The 15,366-nt window shown below is 42.9% G+C and overlaps 1 protein-coding gene across 1 annotated transcript in view; it reads left to right on the forward strand.

Annotated features, from left to right (window-relative positions):
* The first annotated feature begins 1,860 nt into the window (after window positions 1-1,860).
* LOC139559006 (hippocalcin-like protein 1) overlaps window positions 1,861-15,366 on the forward strand; it is a 93,789-nt gene continuing 80,283 nt past the window's right edge. Inside the window, exon 1 of the mRNA XM_071374598.1 lies at window positions 1,861-2,200. The gene's annotated coding sequence lies outside the window, so the exon portion shown is untranslated. The remainder of the gene's footprint in view (window positions 2,201-15,366) is intronic.

Genomic DNA, 15,366 nt, shown 5'->3' on the forward strand with positions numbered 1-15,366 from the left:
TGGACATTGTTACTCGTAGGAAAGAAGGAGAGCTGTCGGACAGCCGAAAACCTTTCCTAGTAAGGAGAAACGAGCTCACAGTTAAGTCTGGATTCATGCTACGGGGCTTTCTGGTCACTGAGAAAGCAGTTTGTTTAAAAGAGCTTCATTCAGGGCACTGTGACACGGTGCGAGTGAAAGAGATTGCACGCCGGACTGGCTGCTTGGTACACACAGCTATTGTCTCTACTTCTTTCTCTTCTTCTGCTGCTACTGCGGCTGAGCCCTGCAAACCATGATACCGTGACACGGTCACACTCAAGCCTCGTGAGACAACAACCAGCGGACAGAGAGAGAGGCAGATAACGGGCGGGTGGGCAAGTTTGGCCGAACTTGGATGCAGCTACGGAAGACGAGGCCAAGGCCGTGTTCTGGATGTCAAAAGATGAGGAACATTCCTCAGCAAGTGTGGCTAAACTCATGTTTTTTTCCCAGAGGAGCACTCCAGCGGGAGAGAACCATTTAAGAGCTACGGATTGACAACGCAACTCGTTAGCGATAATGCCCCCCCCCCCCCCCCCCTGCTGTCTGAAGAGTTCCAGTCATTCATGGAAGCCAGCACATCAAATCAGGGCCATATCCCCCCGCCAGAGAATGGCCTCGCTGAAATAATCATCCAGACTAAGAAAAAGAAGATTCACAGCTGGAGAGAGTTTTTAGCTCGGGAACTACTGCAAAGGTCCAAAAAATGATGGATACCAGCAACAGTGGTCCCACAAAAACAGGACCTGAGTCCTACACAGTTCACACACTAGAAAACATCATCTGGAGGCGACACGAGTATCAACTGTTGCCAGGAACCAACCTCGGAGATGACTCATGTTCAACTGACTAACCCAGATCTGCTACTGGAGACCTACCGTGACTACGAGCCATCATCTGAACATCCCCCGCAGCAGGCTACAAATATGGAATGTGTTCCAGCCTCATCGGTTGCACCCCAGTCTAGGCATTCACCGTCACCACTCAGACTCAGAGACAATGTAACTGTAGACTCACTCACCTGTATGTCCTCATTACCCTGCAAGAGAAAGATAGTTAGTTCAGAGAATAACCTCCAACACCCTCTGGGTTAAGTTTGGAAACCCTCTTTCCCTAGCTCAGGAAATAAACATTCTGAAAAGTTCCATTGTTACATTTTAAGATAACTATTATATTAAAAATAAAGAATTATGTTTCTTTACTGATAAAGACTGTAAATATAATAATGTGCAAAACAGTGCATATTTACTTTTTCCTTATGAGGCATCAAAAGTAAAGGGGGAGGAAATATGTTGTGCGTTGATACTCTGGTTGTCCTTTCAAGGCACCCGTAATGCTCCCTCTGCTTAGTTTACATTGGAACGAGTGGAATGTCTTGTCGTATGAAACGCATTAAACCATGCCCACGGTCATTTCTACTTCATCTCATGTTCCGGTCCTTCTATCAGTTGTATAACGTAATAATGTGCTATACAGCCACATTCATCCAAACTTTAATATGACACCTGGTAAAATGAAGGCTTGTCAAATTGGTAAGATGATATACATTTTAACGCAAAGCCTTGGTAACCAGTAAAGCTAGTTGGCCAATGGTCTATTTATGAAAGGGTTAACGGAAATGATTATGGACACTATTTGTAAATAGCCTGTAATATTCTCGGAGGAAATAGCGGCGCTCTATCTTTTATCCATAATATCGCCTGAACTCCATCCTCTCAAGTCTAGAGAGAGAGAGAGCTGCCTGTGCGCCCCGACACACAATCTGCTGTGCCAATAGGCGTATGGCTATCTAATTAAACTCCCCCCCCACCCCCTCCTTAAATCCCATCTACCAACTCTCTCTCTTATCCCCGTGGAAGCACGCGCCCACCCGCCCGTTATCTGCCTCTCTCTCTGTCCGCTGGTTGTTGTCTCACGAGGCTTGAGTGTGACCGTGTCACGGTATCATGGTTTGCAGGGCTCAGCCGCAGTAGCAGCAGAAGAAGAGAAAGAAGTAGAGACAGTAGCTGTGTGTACCAAGCAGCCAGTCCGGATTCTCTACCATCTCCCGTCTATCGACCGGAGGACGCAGCCCTACTGAACCGAACATCCCCCCATCTCTTCCCGTCTCTCTCGCTCCCTCGTCCCCATCGCGACGCTCGGTGATCAGGAGCTTGCGGAGCTCTCTCTTAGATAAAGGGTAAGAATTAACCGAATGAATTGTAATGATTCTTGTTTCTAATCAATCAACACATATTTCGCATCTGCCTGAAATGTTTATATCGGTTTTAAATAGTTAATGGTTTGACAGCGTTGCAGGGGTACGTTGAGCTCACTATTGTTGATCGAATACCGCGTGTGTTCTCTCTGAGATATGTTGAAAGATGTGCGAGAAATAGATTTATTTCGTCTTGGAGAACCGTTGTTTCCATTATATAGGCATAATGATCATGTTTTGTTTTTTCAATTATAGACGGTGCAATGCTTGGACGGTAAGGAGTCCATATACAATAGGCTGCATAAAGTGGATTCAATGCTTGGACGGTAGCCCTTTCCATATACAATAGGCTGCATAAAGTGGATTCAATGCTTGGACGGTAGCCCTTTCCATATACAATAGTTGGCATAAAGCGGATTCAATGATTGGACGCTAGCCTTTTCCATATACAATATGCTGCATAAAGCGGATTCAATTATTGCAAAACAACAACATATCATAAATAGGATTATCATTTTTATGAATGAAAATAATCTATTGAAACGCGGGATAAAAGAATGAGATGGGACGGTAACATTCACGACGCGATACGCTCGGTGTGCTCCTAGGAATCTCTCTGACTCTCGTCAGAATCTCACGTTGTTCTCTTCGTCTGCCCTCTTCGGACGACGTAATGCTGTTTGTGAATTGTATGATTGTTGAATTGTATAGGTTATGGAATGTGTTAGGTTATGATGCGCTGTACAGTAGTCTACAGTAGACGGTGTCACAGTGTGTGGACTCAGTGACGTTAAGGATTATGGTTTTAATAATTAGCCTATACATGTGACTCAGAAGCTTATGCTAAGTTAATGCTTTCCCCATAGCGGGACGTTTATTTGTTATTTAGCCTATCCTGTGTATTTGTTGACAGTGATATGGGCCTGGGTCTGTAGTGTTTTAGCCTACACAATCCTAAAGATGGAACAAACATATTAAACCAATGCTTTGGCATATACTATTTACATGTTATATGATATAGGCCTAATAGCATAGCCTACTCTTGCAAAAGTCGAATTTAAATAGCAGAATAAGCTATTGAACAACATAAGATTCTGACGGTTTACTTCCTCTCTGCCTGTTAAAAAAACCCATGTCAATAATATTTTATGAGTCACGTAAAATCCCTGTTTTAACCACTTCATCGATACTTAAGATCAAGGCCGGTAGTGTTTACCGGTAGTTGAATGCACGGTAGTTGAATGGCACGGTGGAGACATAGAGATGGAGCCATCACTGCTGACCGGGGCGTTTCAAGCGCATGCGTAAGATTTGTTATTAGCGTGCCATTTAATGCATCTTATAAATGTGACAGCAAGAGCATTATCTGATAAGAGTGCCACCAGTAGCCTATAGGAAAGGAGTTGGAGGAAGCTGCCTTTAGACTGATCTAAGGTCAGTCTTTTATACATTGAAATGGTTATTAGGTGAACTCAGCTGATCTATGCTCAGACTTATTTGCGTTAACTACCATATAAGGTATTACCGAATGTGCATACAAAGGGCGCTATAATTATTATTTTTTTTAAACACATTGGTGAACAACAAGGATCTTGATCCAGGAGGAGATGTCTCTGCTGTAACCATTTATACGGTATAAACGGTATATCGTCTGAGCCTATTCACCACCCGCTGGAGGGCCTTGCGGTAGCTGACAGACCGTTTCCCGTACTAGGCTGCGATGCAATCGGTCAGGACGCTCTCGATGGTGCAGCGATAGTATTTTGGAGAGGACCGCCTTAGGAAGTAGAGACACGGTTGTAACCTCTTGACCGATGTGGACGTTGAGGAACTTCAAACTGCTGACTCTGCTTCCTGAAGTAAACAATCAACTCCTTTGTTTTGCTGACTTGAGAGAGAGGTTGTTGTCATGACACCACTATGCCAGTTCACTTACCTCCTCCCTATAGAATGACCACTGACATTGTTGGTTATCAGGCCTACAACCGTGGTGTTGTCAGCAAACTTGATGATAGAGTTGGTGTGGTTCAGAGCAACACAGTTGTGGGTGAACAGGGAGTACAGCAGAGGACTGAGGACACACCCCTGGGGGGCCTCTGTGTTAAAAGTAAGTGTGGAGGAGGTGTTGTTGCCAGTCCTCACAGCCTGTGGTCTGCCCGTCAGGAAGACCAGTATCCAGTTGCAGAGGGTGGTGTCCAGACCCACGGCTCTTAACTTTGTGTCGTGCTTGGAGGGAACAATAATGTTAAAATGCTGAACTGTAGTCAATGAACAGCATTCTCACAAAGGTGTTCCTCTTGTCCAGACAATGGTGATCTATTAAAGCAGGTTGGGACTACAGCCTGGGACAGGAGAGGGTTGGGATTACAGCCTCGGTCAGGGGCAGGTTGGGATTACAGCTTGGGACAGGGGCGGGTTGGGACTACAGCCTGGGACAGGGGAGGGTTGGGATTACAGCCTGGGACAAGGGAGGGTCGGGATTACAGCCTGGGACAGGGGCAGGTTAGGACTGCAGCCTGGGACAGGGGCGGGTTGAAGATGTCTGAGAAGACACCTGCCAGCTGGTCAGCACAAACTCAAAGAACACGGTCCGGGGATGCCTTCTGGGCCTGCGGCATTGTGAGTATTCACTCTTTTTGAGAGTTTTCCTCACGTCAGCAAAGGAGAGCGAAAGCACTTGGTCGTCCAGAACAGCGAGAGTCCTCCTGAATGGCTCGGTATTGTCTGCCTCGAAGCGAGCGGCAGTTCAGCTCGTCTGTGAGTGAGGCTTCAGTTGGCACCACACAGCCGGATTTACCTTGTAGTCTGTGATAGTCTGTAGTCCTTGCCACATGCCACGAGAGTCTGAGTGGTCAAAGATCAATTCAAGCTTGAGTCTGTATTATCTTTTTGAGTCCCTAATGGATTTGCGAAGCTCGTACCTGCTTGCCTTGTATACGTTCTGCTGACATTGAATGCTGCAGTTTGGTTTCTCAGCATGGTATGGATATCTCCGTTCCTCCAGGGTTTTTGGTTGGGGTATGTCCGGATTGTTGTTGTGGGTACAATATCATCAACACATTTCCTAATGAAGCCTTTGACAATGTATATTCCTCAATGTTAATGGATGAGTCTTGGGTGGATGAATCTCTGAACATATTCCGATCAGTATTCTCAAAACCATCCTGCAGCATTGAGTCTGTGTCCACTGTCCAGCACCTCAGTATTCTATGTGTTGGTGGCTCCCTCTAGGAGCAGTGAGACGTGATCTGATTGGCTGAAGTGGGGGGCGGGGGATGGCTTTGTACGTGTCATGGATGTTGTGTATACATGGTCAAGCACGCTGGATCCTCTTGTGGGGGAGGAGACGTGTACCTTCTTCATCCTCTCTCCTCCACTCTCCCCCCATATACTACAGTACATCCACAATCTCTCCATGATGGTTCTCCTTCCTCCTCCAATCCTACTCTCCTTTCCCTCCCCTGCTCCCCCACTCTCCTCCACTCCTATCCTCCCCTCCTTCCTCTCCTCTCCAATCCTCCTCTCCAATCCTCTCCTCCACTCCAATCCTCCTCTCTCCCCTCCTCGCTCCTCTCTCCTCTCCTATCCTCCTCCCTCCTCTCCTCTCTCCTCCAATCCTTTCCTCCTCCCTCCTCTCCTCTCTCATCCACTCCAATCCTCCCCTCCTCCCTCCTCTCCTCCTTTCCTATCCTCCTTTCCTATCCTCCTTTCCTATCCTCTTCTCCTATCCTCCCCTTATCCCTCCTCTCCAATCCTCCTCTCTCCTCTCTGCTCCTTTCCTATCCTCTTCTCCTATCCTCCCCTCATCCCTCCTCTCCAATCCTCCTCTCTCCTCCTCTCCTCCTCTCCTCTGCTCTCCATTAGTGGGCCTAAAGGGTGTTGTTGAGTTAATATCTCTGGGTTGTTGTGATTGAGATAAGGCATTATGTACCCTCTGTGCTGATGACCCTGCAAGATCATATCACTACACAAATCCATCATCTCCTCCTCTCATTACCTCTGTCTACCTCTGACTATAGCCCAAGACTTCTGCTATTTTCTTCCTATTATTTAATCAAATAAAATAAAATACAAAAACTGTTCACTGTGCTTGCCAATATTACTTGTGAGTATTGCGCTTAGTTATTTGCCTCACAGCCTTTTGTCAGAGCTTTGCATCTTACAGGGATGATTTCTTTATTTTGAAAGTTTCATATCTCGACAACTTGATTGCTGACAAGCAAAACAATGTGGGTCTAGGTCAACAATGGACTAATGAAACAAATACCAAAATATCGTTTCTGGGTGGAATTTTCCTTTTATTAAGTCCTCAAGGGTCCTTTCAATTTAGGAGACTCTCTTATGCCTGAACAGAATCTGGAGAATCCCCCCCCCCCCCAGCTGTGTATGTATCTTCAATCCAAACAGACTGGTGTGGCTCAAATGGCCCTCTGTTCCCTTATGGGCCCTGGTATAGTGCACTATATAGGGAATAGTGTGGCATTTGGGATGTGTATCCGGCGAGTGCAGCTCTCTCTGGGTAGGTTGGATGGGATTTTACAACCAGCTGTAATGACTGTAAAGGGGCCTTCTCTCCTCTCTGTCATACAGCCATTCTGAGAGGCTTTGGAAAGTGTTTGTGTGTGTCTCTCCTCTCTGGAGCAGTATACAGCTACTCTATAAGGTCTGTGATAAACACCAAAGGACCGTATCCAATTATAACTGTTATCCAGGATTTGTGGGTAAGGTTAGGAATAACAACATATTTTAGTTCACACAGTGATAAAGTACACTCCTAGAAGACATGGTACTACACTGAGTACACAAAACATTAGGAACACCTTCCTAATATTGAGTTGCACCCTCCCCCCCCCCCTTTTGCCCTCAGAAAAGCCTCAATTCATTGGGGCGTGGACTCTATAAGGTGTCGAATGTGTTCCACAGCGATGCTGGCCCATTTTTGACTCCAATGCCTCCCACAGTTGTGTCAAGTTGGCTGGACGTCCTTTGGGTTGTGGACCATTCAATCCATGTTTCAGGGCTTAAAAAATCCTTCTTTAACCCGTCTCCTACTCCTTCATCTACACTGATTGAAGTGAATTTAACGAGTGACATCAATAAGGGATCATAGCGTTCACCTGGATTCACCTGATCAGTCAGTCTCTGTCATTGAATGACCAGGTGTTCCTAACATTTTGTACCTCAGTTTATATAGAACCATAAACAAACCGAAAGGTTCTATAGAACCATAAACAAACCGAAAGGTTCTATAGAACCATAAACAAACCTCAGTTTCTACAGAACCATAAACAAACCGAAAGGTTCAATAGAACCATAAACAATCCGAAAGGTTCTATAGAACCATAAACAAACCGAAAGGTTCTATAGAACCATAAACAAACCGAAAGGTTCTACAGAACCATAAACAAACCTCAGTTTCTACAGAACCATAAACAAACCTCAGTTTCTACAGAACCATAAACAAACCGAAAGGTTCTATAGAACCATAAACAATCCGAAAGGTTCTATAGAACCATAAACAAACCGAAAGGTTCAATAGAACCATAAACAAACCGAAAGGTTCTATAGAACCATAAACAAACCGAAAGGTTCTATAGAACCATAAACAAACCGAAAGGTTCTATAGAACCATAAACAAACCGAAAGGTTCTATAGAACCATAAACAAACCGAAAGGTTCAATAGAACCATAAACAAACCGAAAGGTTCAATAGAGCCATAAACAAACCGAAAGGTTCTATAGAACCATAAACAAACCGAAAGGTTCTATAGAACCATAAACAAACCGAAAGGTTCTATAGAACCATAAACAAACCGAAAGGTTCTATAGAACCATAAACAAACCGAAAGGTTCTATAGAAACCTACTACTTTTGGTACAGCAGTGGACGTGTTTTCATTGAGTTAATAGATCTTTCTTTTCTCTCTTTTTTGTTTGAATCCGTGATAGATTATATTCCTGGCTTTCTGTAAAATGATTTATTGCGTTCTCAAAGAGGACTTGATATTCGTCAATATTCTGATCGATACGTGTCTTTATTCTGGTCTCTGTACTGAGTGGTCAGTTCTGACAGGGACTGGTGCTAGCTGTGCTCTAGTGCATGGTCAGCCATCCATCAGTCAACAGGGTTTTGTCAGGAGTGCCACACACACACACACACACACACACACACACACACACACACACACACACACACACACACACACACACACACACACACACACACACACACACACACACACACACACACACACACACACACACACACACACACACACACACACACACACACAGCAGTGGTGCTCTGGCTGCCTGTCACTTCCTACAGCTAAGGGCTGACTTAGTACTGTGTCATCAGCATGAAAAAGAGAGAGAGTGGAAGAAAAGAGGGAGAGAGAGAGAGGAGGGGATGAAAAGAGGGAGAGAGAGAGAGGGGATGAAAAGCTTGAGAGAGGAGGGGATGAAAAGAGAGAGAGAGAGAGAGAGAGAGAGAGAGGGGAGGGGATGAAAAGAGGGAGAGAGAGAGAGGAGGGGATGAAAAGAGGGAGAGAGAGAGAGGAGGGGATGAAAAGCTTGAGAGAGACGAGGGGATGAAAAGCTTGAGAGAGTAAGAGAGAACAAGAGAGGTCTGATATTAGTCCTGGACCCGCTGGAGGAGATTGGAGAATGGAGGAAGAGGAGAGAAAGAGGAGAAAGAAAAAGAAGACAGAGAGAGAAATGTTCAAAACCCACCCACTGATTTGCTTGGCACACCTGTATTTGGGGAGTTTCTCCCGTTCTTCTCTGCAGATCTTCTCAAGCTCTGTCAGGTTGGATGGGGACCGTTGCTACACAGCTATTTTCAGGTCTCTCCAGAGATGTTTGATCGGGTTCAAGTCCGGGCTCTGGCAGGGCCACTCAGAGACATGTAGTGAAACCACTCCTGCTTAGTGTTGGCTGTGTGCTTAGGGTCGTTGTCCTGTGAGAAGGTGAACCTTCGCAACAGTCTCAGGTCCTGAGTGCTCTGGATAAGGTTTTCATCAACAATCTCTCTGTACTTTGCTCCGTTCATCTTTCCATTGATCCAAAATCAAATATAATTGTATTGGTAACAAACACGTAATTAGCAGATGTTAATGCGGGTGTTGCAAAATGCTTGTGTTTCTAGCTCCGACATTGCAGTAATATCTAACAAGTAATATCTAACAAATTACACAGCATATATCCAATGCACACACAATTGAAGTCGGAAGATTACATACACTGAGGTTGGAGTCAATTAAACTCGTTTTTCAACCACTCCACAAATTTCTTGTTAACAAACTATCGTTTTGGCAAGTCGGTTAGGACATCTACTTTGTGCATGACACAAGTCATTTTTCCAACAATTGTTTACAGACAGATTATTTCACTTATAATTCACTGTATCACAATTCAAGTGGGTCAGAAGTTTACATACACTAAGTTGACTGTGCCTTTAAACAGCTTGGAAAATTCCAGAAAATTATGTCATGGCTTTAGAAGCTTCTGATAGGCTAATTGACATCATTTGAGTCAATTGGAGGTGTACCTGTGGATGTATTTCAAGGCCTACCTTCAAACTTAGTGCCTCTTTGGTTGACATGATGGGAAAATCAAAATAAATCAGCCAAGACCTCAGAAAAAAGATTGTAGACCTCCACAAGTCTGGTTCATCCTTGGGAGCAATTTCCAAACGCCTGAAGGTACCATGTTCATCTGTACAAACAATAGTACGCAAGTATAAACACCATGGGACCACGCAGCCGTCATACCGCTCAGGAAGGAGACGCGTTCTGTCTCCTAGAGATGAACGTACTTTGGTGCGAAAATTGCAAATCAATCCCAGAACAACAGCAAAGGACCTTGTGAAGATGCTGGAGGAAACAGGTACAAAAGTATCTATATCCACAGTAAAACAAGTCCTATATCGACATTACCTAAAAAAGCCAGACTACAGTTTGCAACTGCACATGGGGACAAAGATTGTACTTTTCGGAGAAATGTATTCTGGTCTGATGAAACAAAAATAGAACTGTTTGGCCATAATGACCATCGTTATGTTTGGAGGAAAAAGGGGGAAGCTTGCAAGCCGAAGAACACCATCCCAACCGTGAAGCATGGGGTTGGCAGCATCATATTGTGGGGGTGCTTTGCTGCAAGAGGGACTCGTGCACATCACAAAATAGATGGCTTCATGAGAAAGGAAAATTATTTTGATATATTGAAGCAACATCTCAAGACATCAGTTAGGAAGTTAAAGCTTGGTCACAAATGGGTCTTCCAAATGGACAATGACCCCAAGCATACTTCCAAAGTTGTGGCAAAATGGCTTAAGGACAACAAAGTCAAGGTAATGGAGTGGCCATCACAAAGCCCTGACCTCAATCCTATAGAAAATGTGTGGGCAGTACTGAAAAAGCGTGTGCGAGCAAGGAGGCCTACAAACCTGACTCAGTTACACCACCTCTGTCAGGAGGAATGGGCCAAAATTCACCCAACTTATTGTGGGATTTTTTGTTTAGTTTATTAATTTGACCATTTAAAAAAACAAGCACACATAAAACTTGAAAAAGCCCATACATGCACATTAATAACATCATGGAGGATAACACACAAAACATTCTGGGACTTATTTCCATTGTGGTTCTCTTGAGACAAGATGGCTAGACAAGATCCAGCACATTATGGCAGTGAAATAATAAAACAAAAACAGGAAGATTGTGGAAGGCTACCTGAAACGTTTGACCCAGGTTAAACAATTTAAAGGCAATGCTACCAAATACTAATTGAGTGTATGTAAACTTCTGACCCACTGGGAATGTGAGGAAAGAAATAAAAGCTGAAATAAATCAATCTCTCTACTATTATTCTGACATTTCACATTCTTAAAATAAAGTGGTGATCTAACTGACCTAAAACAGAGGATTTTTACTAAGATTAAATGTCAGGAATTGTGAAAAACTGAGTTTAAAAGTATTTGGCTAAGGTGTATGTAAACCTCCGACTTCAACTGTACATATGAAGTGAGTAATGCAAGATATGTAAACATTATTAAGTGACTGAGATACCAGAGAATACAGTATATACATACAGTATGAGATGAGTAATGCCAGATATGTATTTTTTTTTTAGTGGCCAGTGATTTCCAGTGTATGCCTATAGGCAACAGACTCTAATGTGCTAGTGATGGCTGTTTAAACTCTCTAGGGTATGTGAGACGGTAGCGTCCCACCTCTTCAACAGCCAGTGAAACTGCAGGGCGCCAAATTCAAAACAACAGAAATCCCGAATCCCATAATTAAAATTCCTCAAACATACATATATTTTACACCATTTTAAAGATACACTTGTTGTAAATCCAGCCACAGTGTCCGATTTCAAAAAGGCTTTACGACGAAAGCAAACCAAACGATTATGTTAGGTGAGTGCCTATTCACAGAATAACACAGCCATTTTTACAGCCAAGGAGAGGAGTCACAAAAAGCAGAAATAGAGATAAAATTAATCACTAACCTTTGATGATCATCTGGTTCTTGGTCACCTCCCTGACCCAGGCCCTTCTCCCCCTGATTGCTCAGTTTGGCCGGGTGGCCAGCTCTAGGAATAGTCTTGGTGGTTCCAAACTTCTTTCGTTTATGAATGATGGAGGCCACTTTGTTCCTGGGGACCTTCAATAGTACAGACATTTTCTGTTACCCTTCCCCAGATCTGTGCCTCAACACAATCCTGTCTCGGAGCTCTACGGACAATTCCTTCGACCTCATGGCTTGGTTTTTGCACTGACATCCACTGTCAACTGCAGGACCTTATATAGACAGGTGTGTGCCTTTCCAAATTATTTCCAATCAATTGATTTTACCACAGGTGGACACCAATGAAGTTGTAGAAACACCTCAATGATGAGCAATGGAATCAGGATGCACCTGAGCTCAATTTCTTGTCACATAGCAAAGGGTCTGAATACTTATGTAAATAAAGTATTTTGGTTTTAGATTTGCTTTTACCATTTCTTTGGATTCCTCATATCTTACTCATTGTTAAATAATAATGTTTTATTAATATTTTTAATGAATGTTAAATGAATCCTATACGTTTTAAAATTGCCAAATTTGGGTGTAATCAATTAGCTTAATTTCTCAAAAGATCAAACTAATATTTCAACGTAATAATGGTATAGGTGAAGTGCTATACCATTATAGGCGTGCTAATCTTCTCTTTCTAACTACGGAAACGATTTCAGATCTGAGATGGTGGGTGTCATGGCTGGCTGAAATGGAATTACATTTTATATAGAAGTCATTTTGCAGACACTCTTATCCAGAGAGACTTACAGAAGCAATTTGATTTTAAGTGCCTTGCTCCTGGTCTCACCAGCACATAGAGAACAGATTAGTACAGGCTGAAGCAGTGTGTTGTGGGATCGGACTAACAGCTAGCTAGTGCCTCTTCTCTCAGCTCAATCCTCCCAGTGACACACACACACACACACACACACACACACACACACACACACACACACACACACACACACACACACACACACACACACACACACACACACGGTACCACATGATCTCTGGTGAAGGGGAAATTCTCGCTTAGAGGGCCTTTCTGATGAAAGTCGTGTGTGTGTGTGTGTGTGAGGTATTTTTAGCCCCCCTTCGTCACGACAGGCAAGGCACGAGACGTCTAGAATGTGGGAAGTTAGCATAGCAGACTAGACGTCTAGAATGTGGGAAGTTAGCATAGCAGACTAGACGTCTAGAATGTGGGAAGTTAGCATAGCAGACTAGACTTCTAGAATGTGGGAAGTTAGCATAGCAGACTAGACTTCTAGAATGTGGGAAGTTAGCATAGCAGACTAGACGTCTCGAATGTGGGAAGTTAGCATAGCAGACTAGACGTCTAGAATGTGGGAAGTTAGCATAGCAGACTAGACGTCTAGAATGTGGGAAGTTAGCATAGCAGACTAGACGTCTAGAATGTGGGAAGTTAGCATAGCAGACTAGATGTCTAGAATGTGGGAAGTTAGCATAGCAGACTAGACTTCTAGAATGTGGGAAGTTAGCATAGCAGACTAGACTTCTAGAATGTGGGAAGTTAGCATAGCAGACTAGTTGTCTAGAATGTGGGAAGTTAGCATAGCAGACTAGACTTCTAGAATGTGGGAAGTTAGCATAGCAGACTAGACGTCTAGAATGTGGGAAGTTAGCATAGCAGACTAGATGTCTAGAATGTGGGAAGTTAGCATAGCAGACTAGACTTCTAGAATGTGGGAAGTTAGCATAGCAGACTAGACTTCTAGAATGTGGGAAGTTAGCATAGTAGACTAGAATTCTAGAATGTGGGAAGTTAGCATAGCAGACTAGACTTCTAGAATGTGGGAAGTTAGCATAGCAGACTAGTTGTCTAGAATGTGGGAAGGTAGCATAGCAGACTAGTTGTCTAGAATGTGGGAAGTTAGCATAGCAGACTAGATGTCTAGAATGTGGGAAGTTAGCATAGCAGACTAGATTGAGGTTGTTTCCCAGGCTTTTTCTCTCTCCCCTGAATTCTCCTACAGTATATGCTGGATATTTTTTAACCTTATTTGGGAAAGCTGTAACCTCTGGCCCTGGAATGTATGTATGCATGCTTGTGTGTTTGTGTCACAGGAGCCGGCTGAGGGGAGAACGGCCCATAATAACAGCTGGAACGTTTTTGCCATACTATACATACTCTTCTGTCTCCTAATGTGTTCTTTTCAACCTGTTCTCACTGCATTTAGTATTATTTAGTATGTAAATATGATATGTTACGTTTCCTATGGTATGTATTTAAATTTTTAATTTTATTTATTTAACTAGGCAAGTCAGTTAACCTCTCTTGGGCATGTGAGACGGTAGCGTCCCACCTCTTCAACAGCCAGTGAAACTGCTGGGCGCCAAATTCAAATACAGAAATAGTCATTATAAAAATTCAGAAAACGAAACATATTTTACATGGGTTTAAAGATTAACTTCTTGTGAATCCATCCACGGTGTCAGATTTAATCGTACCATACGATTATTTGAAAACATAGCCCACTAGACAAATCATTACAAACAGTAGCCAGCCAAGTAGAACAGTTACACATGTCAGAAATAGAGATAAAATGAATCCCTTACCTTTGATGATCTTCATATGGTTGCACTCAGCAGACATTCATTTACTCAATAAATGTTCCTTTTGTTCGATAGGTCTCTTTATATCCAAAAACCTCAGTTTTGTTTGCGCATTTTCTTCAGTAATCCACAGGCTCAAACGCAGTCAAAACAGGAAGACAAAAAAAAAATATTGCATCCGTAAAGTTCATAGAAACATGTCAAACAATATTTATATTCAATCCTCAGGTTGTTTTTAGCCTAAATAATCAATAATATTTCAACCGGACAATAACGTTGTCAATTTAAAAGGTAAACAAGAAAGGCACTCTCTCGGTCTCACGCATGAAAAAGCTCTGTGACACTTTAGGATCCACTCATTCCGACTGCTCTTACTTCTTAATTTTTCAGAATACAAGCCTGAAACAATTTCTAAAGACTGTTGACATCTAGTGGAAGGCATAGAAACTGCAATTTGAGTCCTAAGTCAATGGATACTGTAATGGCATTGAATAGAATACTACAAAACCAACAAAAAAAACTACTTCCTGAATGGATTTTTCTCAGGTTTTCGCCTGCCAAATCAGTTATGTTATACTCACAGACACGGTTTTAACAGTTTTGGAAACTTTAGAATGTTTTCTATTAAATTATATCAGTTATATGCATATCATATCTTCTGGGCCCGAGAAGCAGGCAGTTTAATTTGGGCATGTATTTCATCCAAAATTCCGAATGCTGCCCCCTACCCTAGTGTAGTTAAAGAACAAATTCTTATTTTCAATGACAGCCTAGGAGCAGTGGGTTAACTGCCTTGTTCAAGGGAAGAACAATATATATATATTTGTTTTTATCTTGTCAGCTCGAGGATTCAATCTTGCAACCTTTCAGTTACAAGTCCAACGCTCTATCCACTTCGCTACCTGCCGCCCCAGGTAGCTTATTAATTTATGGATGTACAACCAGCCCATTTCAAATGATATGATATATTTCCTGTGGTGTGTATTCATTTATGGTTGTACAACCC

This window comes from Salvelinus alpinus, chromosome 29 (assembly GCF_045679555.1).
Source record: "Salvelinus alpinus chromosome 29, SLU_Salpinus.1, whole genome shotgun sequence".
In the NCBI taxonomy this organism is placed as follows: domain Eukaryota; kingdom Metazoa; phylum Chordata; class Actinopteri; order Salmoniformes; family Salmonidae; genus Salvelinus; species Salvelinus alpinus.